The sequence below is a fragment of the Lonchura striata genome, chromosome 4 (genome assembly GCF_050655825.1).
Source record: "Lonchura striata isolate lonStrDom1 chromosome 4, ASM5065582v1, whole genome shotgun sequence".
NCBI classification, from domain to species: domain Eukaryota; kingdom Metazoa; phylum Chordata; class Aves; order Passeriformes; family Estrildidae; genus Lonchura; species Lonchura striata.
In genome coordinates this window covers 28,661,641-28,676,955 of record NC_140706.1, presented here as the reverse complement: position 1 = coordinate 28,676,955, position 15,315 = coordinate 28,661,641, and the positions used below count along the sequence as shown (strand labels likewise).

The window sequence follows — 15,315 nt, the reverse complement described above, 5'->3', positions numbered from 1 at the left end:
GTTTTAGCTAGACATTACTTTGAGATAAATTAAGCTAGAAAACTTTTCATTTTGAGAAAAAAAATGTGATAGGAAGTTGAAATTTTCTGAAAATATGTTGAGAAGAACAACTATTTATGGTAATGTAAAAAATAGGTTTTTTACTTTAGCAAATTGTTGGTATATATATATACATATATATACACACACACACATATATATATACACATATATATATATACACACATATATATATACATACATATATATATATACATATATATATATACATATATATATACATATATACATATATATATATATACACATATATATGTGCTGATATGAGCTGATTTTGGAACTCAGAAGCTCTTTTACAAAATCAGATCTCATGAGTGTAGAATATTATGTCCTGTAACTGGCTACTCCATAGATAACAAAAGCTAAAAATGTCTGGGGACTGCGTTGTGTGTTAAGATTTTAAGAGGACCTATGATATAAATTCTTCCAGAATTATTTTTGTTTTCTATAATTTTTGATGACTTATTTTCAATACCTTGAATCTGTTGTGATTCAGAGGTGTCATTTAACTTAACCAGATAGTGTGTGCCTTCATCCTCAAATAGTAAAGTAAGCCAGCAAGGGGAAGAGAAGTGCTTGGACTTGTTTATTGAGAGAAATACAACATGTATGTTTCTGAATACACTGGGCTCAGTTACCTAATGCATAGAAATATACCATATAGTTCACAATTGAATTCATTCCATTAAATTACCACGGAAACGGATTTGATGAAGATTCTCAGAAGTCTAGAAATGGACCATGCATTTAAACACATGCCATTATAAGAAATCTTCTCTTTTATTTCATTTATGAAATATGTTGGATTTGTTTATTAAAATCATAGAATGGTTTGAGTGGAAAGGGATCTTTAAAGGTCATCTGATCCAATCGCCCTGCAATGAGCAAGGAAATCTTGAGTTAGATCAGGCTGCTAAGAGTTCCGTCCAACCTAAACTTGAATGTTTCCATAGATTGAGCATCTACCACCATTCTGGGCAACCTACTCCTGTGTCTCGCCACCCTCACAGTCAACAGTTTCTTCCTTACAGTCTGATTCTACCTTCTTTTAGTTAAAAACCATTGCCCCATATCCTATTGTAGCAAAGCCTACTAAAAAGGGTTTCCACTTTGTATAAGCCCCCTTTAAGTACTGAAAGGCCTCAGTAAGGTCTCCTGAGAGCCTTCTCTTCTCCAGGGTGAACAAACCCAAATCAGCCAGGCTTTCCTCACAGCAGAGGTGCTCCATCACTCTTATTGTCTATGTGGCCTGCTTTGGACTTTCTCCAACAGTCAGTATCCTTCCTTGTGCTGGGGCTTCAGAGCTGGATGTGGCTCTCCAGGTGAGCTCTCCTCATGAGAGCAGAGGGACAGAATCCCCTCCCTCCCCTGCTGCCCACGGGGCTCTGGGTGCAGCCCAGGACACGTTTGGGTTTCTGGGCTGTGAGTTCCCATGGCAGGGTCATGTCCAGCCTCTCGCCCACCAGCACCCCCAAGTCTCTCCCAGCAGGGCTGTTCTGGATCTGTTCATCTCCAGCCTGGGTTGGCAGGGGTGGTTGCCCCAACCCAGGTGCAGCATCTTGTACTTGGGCTTGTTAAACATCAGGAGATTCCTATGTACCTATTTCTCATGCTTGTCCAAGTCCTTCTGGATGGAATCCCATCCTCCAGGTATGTCAACCTAACCACTCAGCTCAGAAATATACAGAGATAAAAATGGGAGTTGATTGTTTTATAAATAATTTTATTTATTTATCTTATTTATTTATTCACCAAAGCTTCTTTGGTGAATAAATAAATATTTATTCACCAAAGAAATATTTCCTGCATTTATTTCCTTTGGAATGATTTTTTCATTATTTCTGAGTTTCACAGAGAAACTTTATATGTAAAATGGTTATTCCACAGCTCCCATACACCTTATTGAATACTGAAATACCAGCATTAAGAACTCTTTAAAATGATAATTACTTTGCCATGTTAAAGTGCATGAAATTCATATCCTTTTCCAGGGTATGGGGAAATAATCCTGTTTAAAATAATGCATGATATTACATTTCTCCAAGCATGTGCTGATATTGAATTGTATAAGTAATAAATGTTTATACACTTGGAAATTTAACTGTCAATGTTGCTTGAAGATAGTTGCAAGTTGTTAAATTAGGATAAGCTAAAGATACTGTACTTCTCCTGATTTTATTTCCTGTCCAGAGACTTTTTTGTCTAAATGCTCTATCCTCCATTGAGGGCAGAAACTCTTTTCTGTCTGATAATGCAGTACATATGCAAAAGGGATTCTGACATTTTTTCCAAACTACCAGGTATTAAAGACAATACTATTATTAAAAATAAACTTTTGAAAATATTTGCTGCTTGATTTTCTCAGAATTACTTTTTCTTATGAAGCTGAAAGATTATGTTCAGAGCACAGTTTTGGAGGAGATAAAGGGGACGTTCATTTCGTTTTTCTAATATTATCCAAACTGGAGTGACATATTTCTGCACTTTTAACATTCTGAACCTCTCTTTTGAGGTGAAGTTGGTCTAAGAAACTTTTTCTATACCAAAACATTTTTTATTTTTGTACATTTTATTTTATACTACATAAAAATGATGGCATATAATAAATTAATGATAACATAGAATATCTCTAGAAACTTTGTCCTATTTTTTTAAAGGTAGTCAAAACATTACAACAATATTTTGTCACTGGTTTAGCCCAATAGATGTAAGTGGTTATCAGGAAGAATTTATTAACTTTTTGGATTCATGTGTATGTCCTTGGGAATTTCCAACTCTGAGAAGCAGTAAGAATATGCACGCAAGAAAGAATAAAAAAAATCTTTAGCAAGCTAGAGATAGTCTCTGTCTGCCAGTTATGGATCACAGATTGCCATAAATTAAAATTTCAATATCACTTTTGTAAGTGTGGCCACCATAATTTTGCTGCCTGACTGAATTGTTTTTAAAGCACATTACTACTTAAATAGCAGACAAATGCAACTTTTCCTTGTTACACTAGTGAATTTCAGCAAATAATTTCTTCAAGTATTTTCACTTGAAGAAGCTACAGATTCATTAGGGAAGACTGAGAAAAAGCATTGTGCTTCTCCATGCAGCTTTTTCCTTGTGTGAAATAGTTTTGCTCTCTTGCCGAGCCCAAATGATAGTTGAAAAATGCACAAAAGCAAATTAACTAAAAATAGTAGGACAGAACAATGCAGGAACAAATAAGAGGGAAGAAAGAGACTGAGGGAAGAAAAAAAGATAACTAAAGAAACACAAAAAGACAGAAGGACTATACTGAAAACATAAATGTCAAGAGGAAAAGAGAAAACAAGCAACTAATACAGGAAAGAGTAAAATCAAATGATACTTTATTAGATTTCTTTCACTGCTGTTACATTTAGTTTAAAATATTTGCTTATAACATTAATTCTCTTATAGGTCTTAATTTTGTGTAATAAACAATACAAATAAATGTAAAACATTAATAATTAGAAAAAAAAATAAAATACAGTATTAATAAAAATATATCCACTTTTCAGGTAAAGTAATTTATTTAAACTTGATGTCACTGTATCACTGGGATTTAAATGGTATGATGGTTATGTGTCCATAGCAAAACAAAGATTAAAATAATATTTTTGCATCAATTAAAATATTGTTCAAATTAAAGATTAAAAAAGCCACCTTTTAAAAGGAAGAGGCTATGTCTAATCAGGCTGAATGTGAGGAAACAGGTATTTGCATTATGCATAAGGTGACTGGCATGGTCTTGTTCCTCAGACCCTGATAAATTTATGTCTGCAAAATTATACTGATGAGCTACTTCTGTTTTTCACAAAATGGTGTGGGCTTAGAATGTTGTTCTTGTTGGACTGAAAGTCACTTTCTGATTTCTGTGCCTGCTCTGTTTATCTTGTATGTGTGCTGTGAAATACTCTGCAAATATTTGCTCTGCAAGTCTTTTCCTTCATTGTGAATTTATTTATGTTTTCCTGGTTTAACCCCAGCCTGCAACTGAGCAGCACAGATCTACTTGCTCAATTCCCCTGGTGGGAAGGTGGAAGAATTAGAAGGGAAAAATGAGAAAAACCATAGGTTGAGATAAAAACAGTCTGATAGGGAAGGCAAAAGTGTGTACACAAGCAAAGGAAAAGAAGGAATTTAATTACCCCTTCCAATGGGCAGTCAGGTGTTCAGCCATCCCCAGGGAGAAGGGCTCCATTACACATAAGGGTCACTTGGCAAGAAAAGTGACATAGATCCAAATGCCCTCCTCACCTTCATCCTTCTTCCCCCCACATCATATCCTCAGTGTGGTATGGTGTGGTCTGAAACATCCCTTGGGTCACTTGGGGTCAGCTGTCCTGGCTGTTTCCCCTCCCAACTCGTTGTGCACCCATGGGCCCCTCACAGGTGGGGTGGGCTGAGGAACAGAAATGGCATTGGCTCTGTGTAAGCTCTGCTCAGAAATAACAGAAATGTCTCTGAATTATCAGCACTGTTTTCAGCACAAGATCAAAACATCACTGCGTGCCAGCTACTATATATATAAAAAAAATAGCTCTACTAGCAAAAACCAGCAGAGGTGTAGAACTTAAAATCAAGAATATCAATTCAGCAGCTTTCCCTGACTGTACTCCCTGCAACAGGCTATGTACTCAGGATAAACAAAATGGAAGGTCATCAGCTGATATGAAAATACACAAATTTATTTTTGAATTCTTAATTTAGGAAGATGCAATCTATGCTATAAATTCTGAAATATCTAGTAAAACTGACAGGCTTATCAGTTGGCAAGCAAATCAGTCTGGTTGTCATTGGTTTCAGCACACTTTTTTGTGAGCTGAGAGTGATGAGATTTTCTCCAAGGACATGAAAGGCAAGCTTAAAAGTGGGAAAGTAGAGTGCTATAGTTAAAATATGAAGAATTATAGATAAGTGTTTAAAAGGTGAAAAGAAAGGCACTAGCATAATATATTTCTACAAATCAACCTATTCATTTTTCTTATTTTCTTTTTCTTTTTCAGCAAAGAAAACTTATTGGTTAAGAGCAGTAGTTTCTAAATAGCTGATTACAGGACTTGCTTAGGATTGTGTAAACTAAGAAAAGTTTTAACTGATTTTTCTCGCAAAAGTTTTCCATTTCCTAAGTAAGTATAGTGGGAGAGTAGGATAGTCTACATAGTGAGGTATTGCATTGATTCTACTTACATCATATTATGTTTTAGTATTCAATCTGGCTGCATCTGCCCTTTTAGAATACTGTTTTGGTGTGCCTGGTTATAGGAATATGATTCTAATTCACCAGCCAGCTGTGCAGTGAAGACACCGGTTCTTCCATCCATTCACGCTGCATGAAATAGGTAAAAGGTAAAAACCTTTCTGCATGGGAGGTTGTGAGATGGTTCCTGGGGCACAGCTCAAGTGGCTACTGATTCTTTTGCAAGTTGACTCCAAGAAGCTCCAGCAGCTGCCTCTCAAGGTACTGCTTCGGTCACAGATAAACCTTACCCAAGACCACCTTGCCTCCCTCTCTGATCAAACAGAAGAGGAAATGCAACTCAGAAGCCTTATGCAATACCAAGTTGTCTTTGTGAGGACATGAGAAATGGAGGCTGCAGAAAGAAGAGGAAGTTTCAAAAAGATTGGAAGTCCATTTACTTAGAGATCCCATCATTTTGGGCATTGATGCTCAGGAGAATTGTGGGAAGCCTGCTTGAAGGGAAAAGTGAGAGAGGCAAATGTAGCCTTTTACTGCAGCAGCTGTAAGAGCTGTACTGAACAGAGAGCAGAACTGTGGGCTTGACATGAACAGCTGTAAGTCTGACTTAAAAACTAAAATGCTTCCCTTTTGCTTACTTTTTTTTTTTTGCTTTGTTTTTGTTTTGTTTTGTTTTGTTTTTCTTCTCTGTTTTATACCTACCTGTTTACTACTAAGAGGGCATCTTGCTCCTCTTCTAACCATGATAAAAGGTTGTAGGTCAAATAAGAAGCTGACGGAGAAGACCTAGCACAATAGTACCCAGAGTTCTGGCCTTTGCATGTATTAGAACAGCTTAACATTTCAATGTGTAATTAGGAAAATGCTTATGCAACCATTTTGGCAGAGATGCTTAAGAGAAACAAAGATTGCTAGAACTGCACAATTTGCAGAAAATAACTTTATGCCCTTGTTATTGCCTGGAAACATGGATTTTCAAAGCAAAAGCTACAAGGATGAAAGAGAATAGAAAATGAAAGGAGCATGAATTCCTCTAGCAAAAAACATCCCTTAAATTTCTGTAGTGATTATTTACACAGTTTGGCATTTGAAAACTTGAATATTTTTTACTCATGTTGTCGAAAAATGGATTTTGCATTTAAATTAGGATAGGAGGCAATGATAATGTTATAAGATGAAAGCAATAAAACAAAGAAAACCATGAAAGGTCGGCTATGCTTGGCATAAAATAATTGTTTCTAGTGGCAGGAGAAATAACATGTGCAGCTAGTAGAAACCATAAAAGCACTTGAGCCTTATTGAAAAGACAGGAACTACATATAAATCAAGCTATACCTTCTAAAAATAAAAAAAATGCCATGCTTGAGTTCTAGGTATGTTTCTTAGTGATGGCTGTACAATTTTATTTAAAATAAGTAATAAATATTATGCTTTCATGATTCCATAATTTTGATGGAAAGTAAAAGTAATAGATTCTTTAAAAAGCAGAAGAGTCAGTTTTATAAGGAAGATAACCTGAACTTAAATCTTATGAGATCTTATTACTTTTCAGAAAGTATGAATGTTATAATTGCCTTTCAAGACTTTAAGTACAATATGCCATGTCATAACATACTTTGAAATAATTTATAGGAAATAGTTCTCACTGCTGTATTTAAATAAAAAATAATAATTACTTCTCTTTTTATTTTATTTTTTTTTCTTGATCTCATAATATGGAGCAACATGTAAACTGGTAGGGGAAAAACCTTTTTTGCAAAAATGTAGTGATCAAGAAAGATGGTAGAAGTAGCTTTTCTTCCTTTCCTCCATTTATTTCAAATCTTGAATTAAATCTAATGAAATAATGAAAGAACCAAACAATTATGAGCCGAAATTATTAAACTAGAATTATATCAATTTATTTTCTTATATTGCCAAAAGAGAGAGCTGATGGTCTTTTTTAAAGTGTTAAGAAGATTTATTATAGAAAGGTGTTTTATTATGAAAGTCACACAATGCAGAATCACATTCTTCCTTAGCATCTCTTTTTTTTTAATTTAAACTATCTGGTTCTAGGTGCTTAAATTAATCTGGATTACAGCAATGTGAGTTAAACACAAAGCTAAACTGCTTTTACTTTCAATTGCCTGCAAATACTATAAAAAATGTGAATATATGTAGATTTTAGATTGTAGTTTATATTTCATTATGTTGAAATTAAGAGTATGGACATGATAGTTTATTTAACTTTCATTTGATGCACGTTATGATTACTACTTTTCAGAATGCAACTTTGTTATTGTCCTAAATTTATAGTTATGATTCTCCTACATTTAGTTCAGTTGCATTAGGTGTATCTTCTGCTTTATTACTTATTTGAAAATACTGGAGAGAGAGTATTTGATGAATAATTAAAGTTAGCCTCAAAATTTTTAACAGATCCATTAAAATAGGCAAGTTTCCAATTAGAAGCTGTAAGGACTTGATTTAATTTTGATGAACTAATGTCTGAAACTGAAAACCCTAGGAAAAAACACTGATTTGCTCTCAAACTGGTCCTTAACCCATCTAAGCTTTTGCATGTAAATGTTTCAGTGAACAAATAAGGAAAGAAACAGCACTGCATTTTGTCATCTGACAATTTATACTTAGCAAACTTTCTGTGTGGGGTTGAGGACACCTGGTAACCAGAGAATATTTTCTTTCAATTTTGAGGACATGTAATTTTGTTAATACTGAATGTTTATGCCTCTGGGCATATATGACATACCCTCTGCATGTACCTTCTGCTCCAACCCACTGCCTGCTACTGACACCCATTCAGAGTTTAGGAGTTTGTGTCTGAGTAGTTACAACAAACTTCCCACTTTCCCTGGCTTTGTGCTGTAACCTACACAGCGGAGTAAATGGATGAGCAGCAGCATCCTTCCATCCCTCAAGAGGCTGTCGCTGCCGTAAGCCTTTAGGTGTTTGCAGAGCAGTGCCACAGAATCTTTGGGCTGGGCACATCTCCACACGCTGCAGAGAAGCAAAGGTATGACACAGATGTGGAGGTTATGCCTTCTCTCATTCGCCATTTCAAAGTAATAATGAGTCACAGTTTTGTCTCCTAAAATCTAGGCTGAATGAGACCAGCTTCTTTTCTACTGTGCCAGATTTTCAAGACAATCATAGGAACAATGTTGAAAGTTTATGAAGGTTCAAGTTAACAGTATGAGCCTTTTTATAAAGAAATTGATTCTATTAAAGAAAAAATAGAGTTTCAAAATATGGCAGAAAATTTCTAAAAATGATGTACTGAAATTCATTGATTTTGTGCATAAAAGCACTCAAATGATTTGAGTTATTTCAATTGTAACAGAAAGAGATCTATGGAACAGGTAAAAGTTATTGCCAATTTATATAAAAGCTTGGAGATTATGGAGCAGATATGTTCTTCAACCACAAAAAAAGAGTAACAATATATCCTGTGTTTAACCAAGGGAAACTAGGTTTGGACTCCATTGCTCTTGTTCCACTCTCTGGAGCTTGCTTGCAGAAGAATAGGAACTCCTACCTTGAAGGACCCTGCAAACCTTTCTGCCTCTCACCCTGCCGTGTCTGTTTTTCCTTCCCCTTTAACAAGAACAGTGTGATTGTTAACACCAAACAGCAGTTCTTAGCTACATCCAGCTCATTATTTAGAAGAAAATCTCTAGAAATATGCTCTGGGCTGCAAAATGTATAAAGACCACTCCCATATTTGGCTATTATGACATATTGATATGAAACAGGATTTAATTGAAAAAATTCTTTTTGCTATTATATTTCTTCAAAGATGCCATGTCCATCTTGTAGCACATTTATATAAGGTAGTGATACTGATATTACTACTGACTGGTATATCTACTTCTGTTACAAGTATTGTTGCTGTTTTCAAACAACAACAAGAACAACAACAAAATAATGTGACAACCTGTCATATCAGGTAATTGATTTATATAGAGAATTAAATAAAACAATGACATATTATAATTTCCATCAATCCATGTGGCTTTGGAGAAATAATGTGCTATATTATAATTAAAACTTTTTGAGCATATAAATTTGTTCATTTAATTTCAAAGGCTGTCCTCAAAGCAAAGAACTAGACTGAGGAAAGAAGAATAATGAAATATAGTTTTCAGTAATGGTTCAGTTTCTTGTGAATTGTTTTTTGCAGAACTTCTATGAGAAAACATTAGGATAAATGTAATGCAATTTTCACTTTGCCAGTTTTTGAAACTGGTCTATCTGCTAGTTGTTGCTCAGAGATGATAGGTAATCAAAAATAATTCAGGATGAGTTGCCAAATTAATAAAGGCATTAGGTCTACATTCACTTGAATGTTTGGAAGGAGTGCAATATGCTTTTCCTTATGGCTTTAAATAAAAGTGCAGAGCAGATACCTAGTGATCCAGATTCTTATGTTCAGTGGAACTAACAAGCAGAACAACTTCTGCACAACACTGACAATAGTTTTATTTTTTTGCAAAAAGAATATTTATTAACACAATATATTTATCAAATTTGTGGTTGTTTCAGTAAGTTTCTTGGTTTCATATACACTGCTCCAGAACTCTGGCAAAAAAATATTTTAATTTCTAAATATCTTGTAAATTTCTTTTGTTCCTTCCTTGTTCCTTGTCTACTCTAAGTTAATTTTATGACCCCCCACCATGTGTCAGTTTGTAAAGTATGCTTCTCATATGGGCAATTTTAGGGGGCAAAATGAAACCAAGCTATTCAGCTTTTAAAAATCTTTTTGGCCCTACTTAATGAATCTCTTTTTTTTTCAAACTATTTTCAATATACAATGACCATATTCTTGGTTCTTTCAATCACCAGCTATTTGAAATCTTTTCTAAAGGCTCCCAAAGCTATTAAGGGAGTATAATGCACTCCTTCATATCTCTGTGAAATTAATTAAATTTCTAAATCTTTATCAGATAGTAAATAAAGGGATATTAGGCCTTTTAATTTAACAGCTATTCTTTTACATTTCAGTATCTTGATAAATTGTTCAGAATGAAGCTAAATTTCATAAGTTACAAGGAATCTAATAACAATATCAAAAGAAGAATTTTGAAAGCTTGAATTAAATCTTTTGCCTTTTAATCTTCTGAGAGTTGCCTGAGCTTCATTCTGTCATAAGCAAAGCAAAGGTTGCTAAAAGGAGGAATGAAGTAGAGGGGGGGGGAAAGGAAAGAAATTAAGACTCAGAAAATGATACCATGATGTATTTTCATATCAATCTAAAGATTTAAAACAGATATATTGACTTCTTTGTGAAGAAGATTGTCTTAAAATTGAGCTTGAATTTTCTAACTTCGGGACTTTAAAAATGCAAAATATGATAGATACCTGGAAATAATAAAAAAAAAATCTTTTTCACAGTTCAGTTTTTGTACTAACAGATATAGTTATTATATCTATTTAATACTAATGCATGCTAATTGTATAAACATACCTGTTAGAATTCTAGCCAAGTGCTGTCTTCTACAGGTATAAACTATGCCTACAAACATGCCAAATATAAACTGCAGTAAACATAAATAAACTAATTTCTATTAAATTGTCTCTTACTGTTGTTCAGTGCATCTACCCAAAGCAAATAACCAATTGTTCATTAAGTAAGTTTCACACAATTTTAAGATATTTTAAAAACTTGAATTGCAACAGGCCTCAGATTGTTATTATTTTTTTTATATGGAATGGGAAAATTTGGAAGTAATTGACCTTTAAGTGGTAAGACAATTTGTGCTTTAGATGATATTGTTAATGAAATTCCATTATAATCAGGATAACATAACAACTATACTAATTGCATTGCAATAAGGAACTTTTGTCCTTTAAAGATTTAAAAGCTAATTACTGAGTGCCATAGTGAAACAAATGAAACTCTTTATTTCTATTGTGGTAATATCTGAATTGCTACAAAGCATTTCCTCAGCAAAGATACTTTCTAAGAGATGATAGGCCTAAATATTCCTATTTAAGCTCCAAAATAGTTTTTGCACGGCAGCCACCTTTATTCTTACTGGTACAGTTGCCTGGTGCACATCTGTAGAACAACTGCCCTGAAGAAAAGGTGAAGTTTTTTTTGGTCAGGATGGGTGATGAAGAAATCACCCTCTTTTACAATAATGATTGGAATCAGCTGGAGTCCTGCCCTGCTAGAAAGTGCTCTTGAAAGTGTCTGCCTTGTGCAGGTACAACCTTCTGGTTGACCCTTCAACATCATCATGGATCTCCTGTAGGACTCTCTCTTGATTAGGGTCATCCCTTTTTCCCCCCACAAAACACCCTTTAGAAAGCTTTCAGGAGTAAAACCATTATACAATAACACTTCCAAGAAGCACATGAACAAATTTTGGTGTTGATGTGATATACAACACAGGAAAGAACCTGATGTATAATTTAATTTTTTTTTAATTTTTTTCTCCATATTTAAATTCTACATAAAAGGAAAAAAAAAAAAAGAAACAAATAGCAGATTCTGAATTTTGTTTCTCTCTTAGTAATTTAAATTTTAAAATAACCTCAAAATATCTTCAGGATGATTAACTCACTACCTAAAATTCTATGTTATTTTCTCAAATCAAACAAGCAAACAGAAGTGTTGCCATTTAATGCATTTTGAGTTTATGCCCTTCTTTAGACAGTAGCTATAAGTATTTACCAGGGTACTTTTAGAAGCTAGTATGTGCAGGCTTTCATTGGCATTTCAACATAAACGATTGATATGGAAAGCAGTATAAAACTCTAGAGCACACGTGTCTGCTTCTGTTGTAAATGCTTTATAGCATAATGCTGGCATTGTGTCAGGCTCCTAGATTTTGTGAAGCTGTTGGACTAACAGCACTAGAATGAAGCATTTTATCTTCCTGGATAGAAATCAGAAATGTTAGTGGAACACAGGCTTCACAGCCTCCTGAAAGAACAAACTGCACTGCCTCAGCCTCAGTAAGTGTAACACCAGGACTGCAATTAGTTGAGCCATGGTCTGTATCTCACCATGCACAGCAATGTTTTTGGGAGAATGGCTGTAGGAAGGTAATGTACACAACACCATGGCAGCAGGGTTATTGTGCAGCATGAATTTAATTAGAGGCCAAATGCATGTGCTATTTATTTGGATATGGCTAATTTATTTTGAAAAGGGAAAGAAGAAAGACATCAGACACCTCCTCAAAATATTTGAATCTTGGACTGTGTGCCTTGTGAGGTACCATTCTGACAGTCAGGCTTTGAAGAAGACTGGCTTCCACTGAAAAGGGACATTGAACAGCACAGGCTTTCAGAGAGAAATGAACAACAGCGCATCTCGCTGTGTCTTCTTGATGCAGCTCCTTTGGTCTTTTTGCACAGTGATCCACATTGCTTTATAGTTAAGAATAACTCTCATCCTCAGAGACCCACAGTGACAGTCCCTCCCTTCATTGAAGGTAATGGGAAATTTGCCAGTAACCTCAATAGAGACAGGAATAAATCATTTATTCTCTGCTGCTGAAACACATGAAAGCTTGACAAATCTGTGAATAGGTAGATTCATCCTTTTCTTATTTTAGAGTCTATTCTCAAATATTCAGAATGTACCTTCAATGAGAAAACTTAACTAGACTGTTATTTAGAGTCTTGGCCACTATGAATTGCTCTCTCCTGAAGTAAACTATTTTTTCAGACAAGGATATTCAACAGCAATAGTAGTACAAGGTGCATTATTTATATATTTCTGAAAAGACATCACTTCCCAAGATGGTCCTACTTTTAATGGATTCCATGAAGTGAAAACCAGAATAACTTCAATTAATCTCATAATCTTACAATCTAGCCATAACATTGAACATGATTGTTTCTTAAAGTCTTTCCTTTTTCTCTGGTTAAACATGCAGCTGGCTGATATTTTACCCTCTGTAATTAATAAAATTGGGTTATACAGAATATAGGATACAGGAGGGAGTGGAACCCAACCACAGAAATTCCTTGAGAACTACTCAGTGGAATATTTAGGAATATTTGCATTGCAGGTTTAAATGAATTTTCACATTGGATATTCCTGACAGAGTTGAAATTTTTGAAAGAGTAAACTTGCTTTGCAACACTCAAAGATGATTATTACTTAAACAGCTTTATTTCATTATGTGGCTGCTAATTTAATATTCCCTTACAAGCTTGAAAAAAGACATTTTCCTGTCATTTCCTTTAAAATCATGCTTGTTTGACTTCTCTACCTTAAAAGGTACAAAAATACTTCAAAGAGCAGTTCTCTGTATGCAGAAACATTTTTTTTTCTGGCAGCTATAAAGATTTGTTATATTTGGAATATTTCACATCTATTATGTTTTTGCAGAAGGAGTTTTTTCAAAGTTACCATACCACATTACAGAGTTATCACAAAACATGTGAGGTTGGCCAAGACCTCATAACATCATCTAATTCAACTTCTCCTGCTCAAAGCAGGGTCAGTTACAATAGGTTAGGACACATGCCTAGTTAGGGTTTGTATATCCACAAGTTCCCTGGGAAGTCTGTGCTGGTATTTGACCACCCTCACAAGAAAAAAATATTTTATTCTATTTAAAATTAATTTTCTGCATTTTAATTTCTGTCTGTTGTCTCTTGTCTGGGGAATGTTGAAAGAGTCCAGTTTAATCTTTTTTTACCTTTCCCCATCAGATATTTATATACAAGATAAGATCCCCCTGAGCCTTCTCTTCTCCAGGCTGAGTACTCCAAGCTCCCTGAACTTGAGCCTCATTTGAGAGATGCTTCAGTCCCTTAATCATTTGTGGCTCTTTGTTGGATTTTTCTCCAGTATGTCCAATTACTTCTAGTATCAAGGAGTCCAGCACTAGACCCAGCACTCTAGATGTGTCTGACCAGTGTTGCGTAGAGGACAAGGGCCTGCACTTTGACCTATTAGCGATGCTCAGCAGCCCAGAAGGTTGTTTGCCATATTTGCCAGAGTGGTAAGTTCGTGGCTTGTTATCTAGCAGGATCATTTTTTTTCCCCAAGCTTTTTTATTTTCCATCTTTCCATGCTTTAGTTTTGTATGGGTAGAGGAAATATTAGAGAAGATACTGATAAGACCAAATTTTTTTTACAAATATGACTTCCCTCTTACATTCTTGTGATGACAGAAACCAACTCAAAGAGGAAATTTTAGCATCTGATTCTAATTAACCTCCTTGAGTCTAATTAATTTCACCAGTTTCAAATGAAGCTGAAATGGGGAGTTGGTGTGTTATTTAAAAGCTGTTTAGGGGAGAGAGGTTCTTTTGTGGTTTTTTGTTTGTGTTTTTTTTTTTGTTTTGTTTTGTTTTTTGGGGTTTTTTTTGTTTGTTTTTTTTTTTAATGAGAGGTAGTTCAACAGTTTTACAAACTATGAAATACGAACTTCTGGTAAGCAAGTTAAAGTACTCTTAATTTGTGCATGGGGTCTAAATATGTTAAGTGATATAAGGACTGCTGAGTAATCTGTCCTCTTTCCCAACCTAAATCTATGTTATATCTATGTCCCTGAAATTAGAATGTTTATTTACCAACATAACTCTGGACTTTCTCCTATTTGAGCTATTATTCTTCTCAGTGTTACATGTGTATGTTCCCCCTTCCCCCAGCCAGCTTTGTGGCACTCAGCCACTGTGAAGCCTGCTGTCTGTACAACTTGTGTATAATTGAGCTATGCAGATGCAGCAGCTGAGTCTTTCTTAGAATTGCTGCCTATGTGATTGAGCTGAAATACTGGAGTTTTAGTGATTATGCAGATGAATGATGCTTATTGATGCAGGACTCTCCAGTACAAGTGAGGTTGCAAATACCCGAAAATCTCTTTACGTCCCTGTTGCAAGTAACATGTCGGCTTTAGACTCCTGCCCAAAGCAGCTGCAGTGATAGTTAAATCTTTCTCTCTAGTGATCTTCAGAGTATCTGACTGTACCTTGCAGCTGCCTTCAGCCTTTTGAGGATTAAACAGCTGGGTAAGATATGGGCATTAGACTTCTACTGAGACTGTGAAAGACTAAGTGTTTGTAATTTCTGA

The 15,315-nt window shown here is 34.9% G+C and overlaps 1 protein-coding gene across 7 annotated transcripts in view; it reads left to right on the top strand.

Annotated features, from left to right (window-relative positions):
* SGCZ (sarcoglycan zeta) overlaps positions 1 to 15,315 on the top strand; it is a 413,238-nt gene that overhangs the window by 53,437 nt on the left and 344,486 nt on the right. The window contains exon 1 of one of the 7 annotated variants that reach the window (XM_085577915.1): positions 265 to 15,253. The exons of the other annotated variants lie outside the window; for them this stretch is intronic. The gene's annotated coding sequence lies outside the window, so the exon portion shown is untranslated. Of the gene's footprint in view, positions 1 to 264; positions 15,254 to 15,315 lie in introns of those variants that run through there. 7 annotated transcript variants of the gene reach the window in all.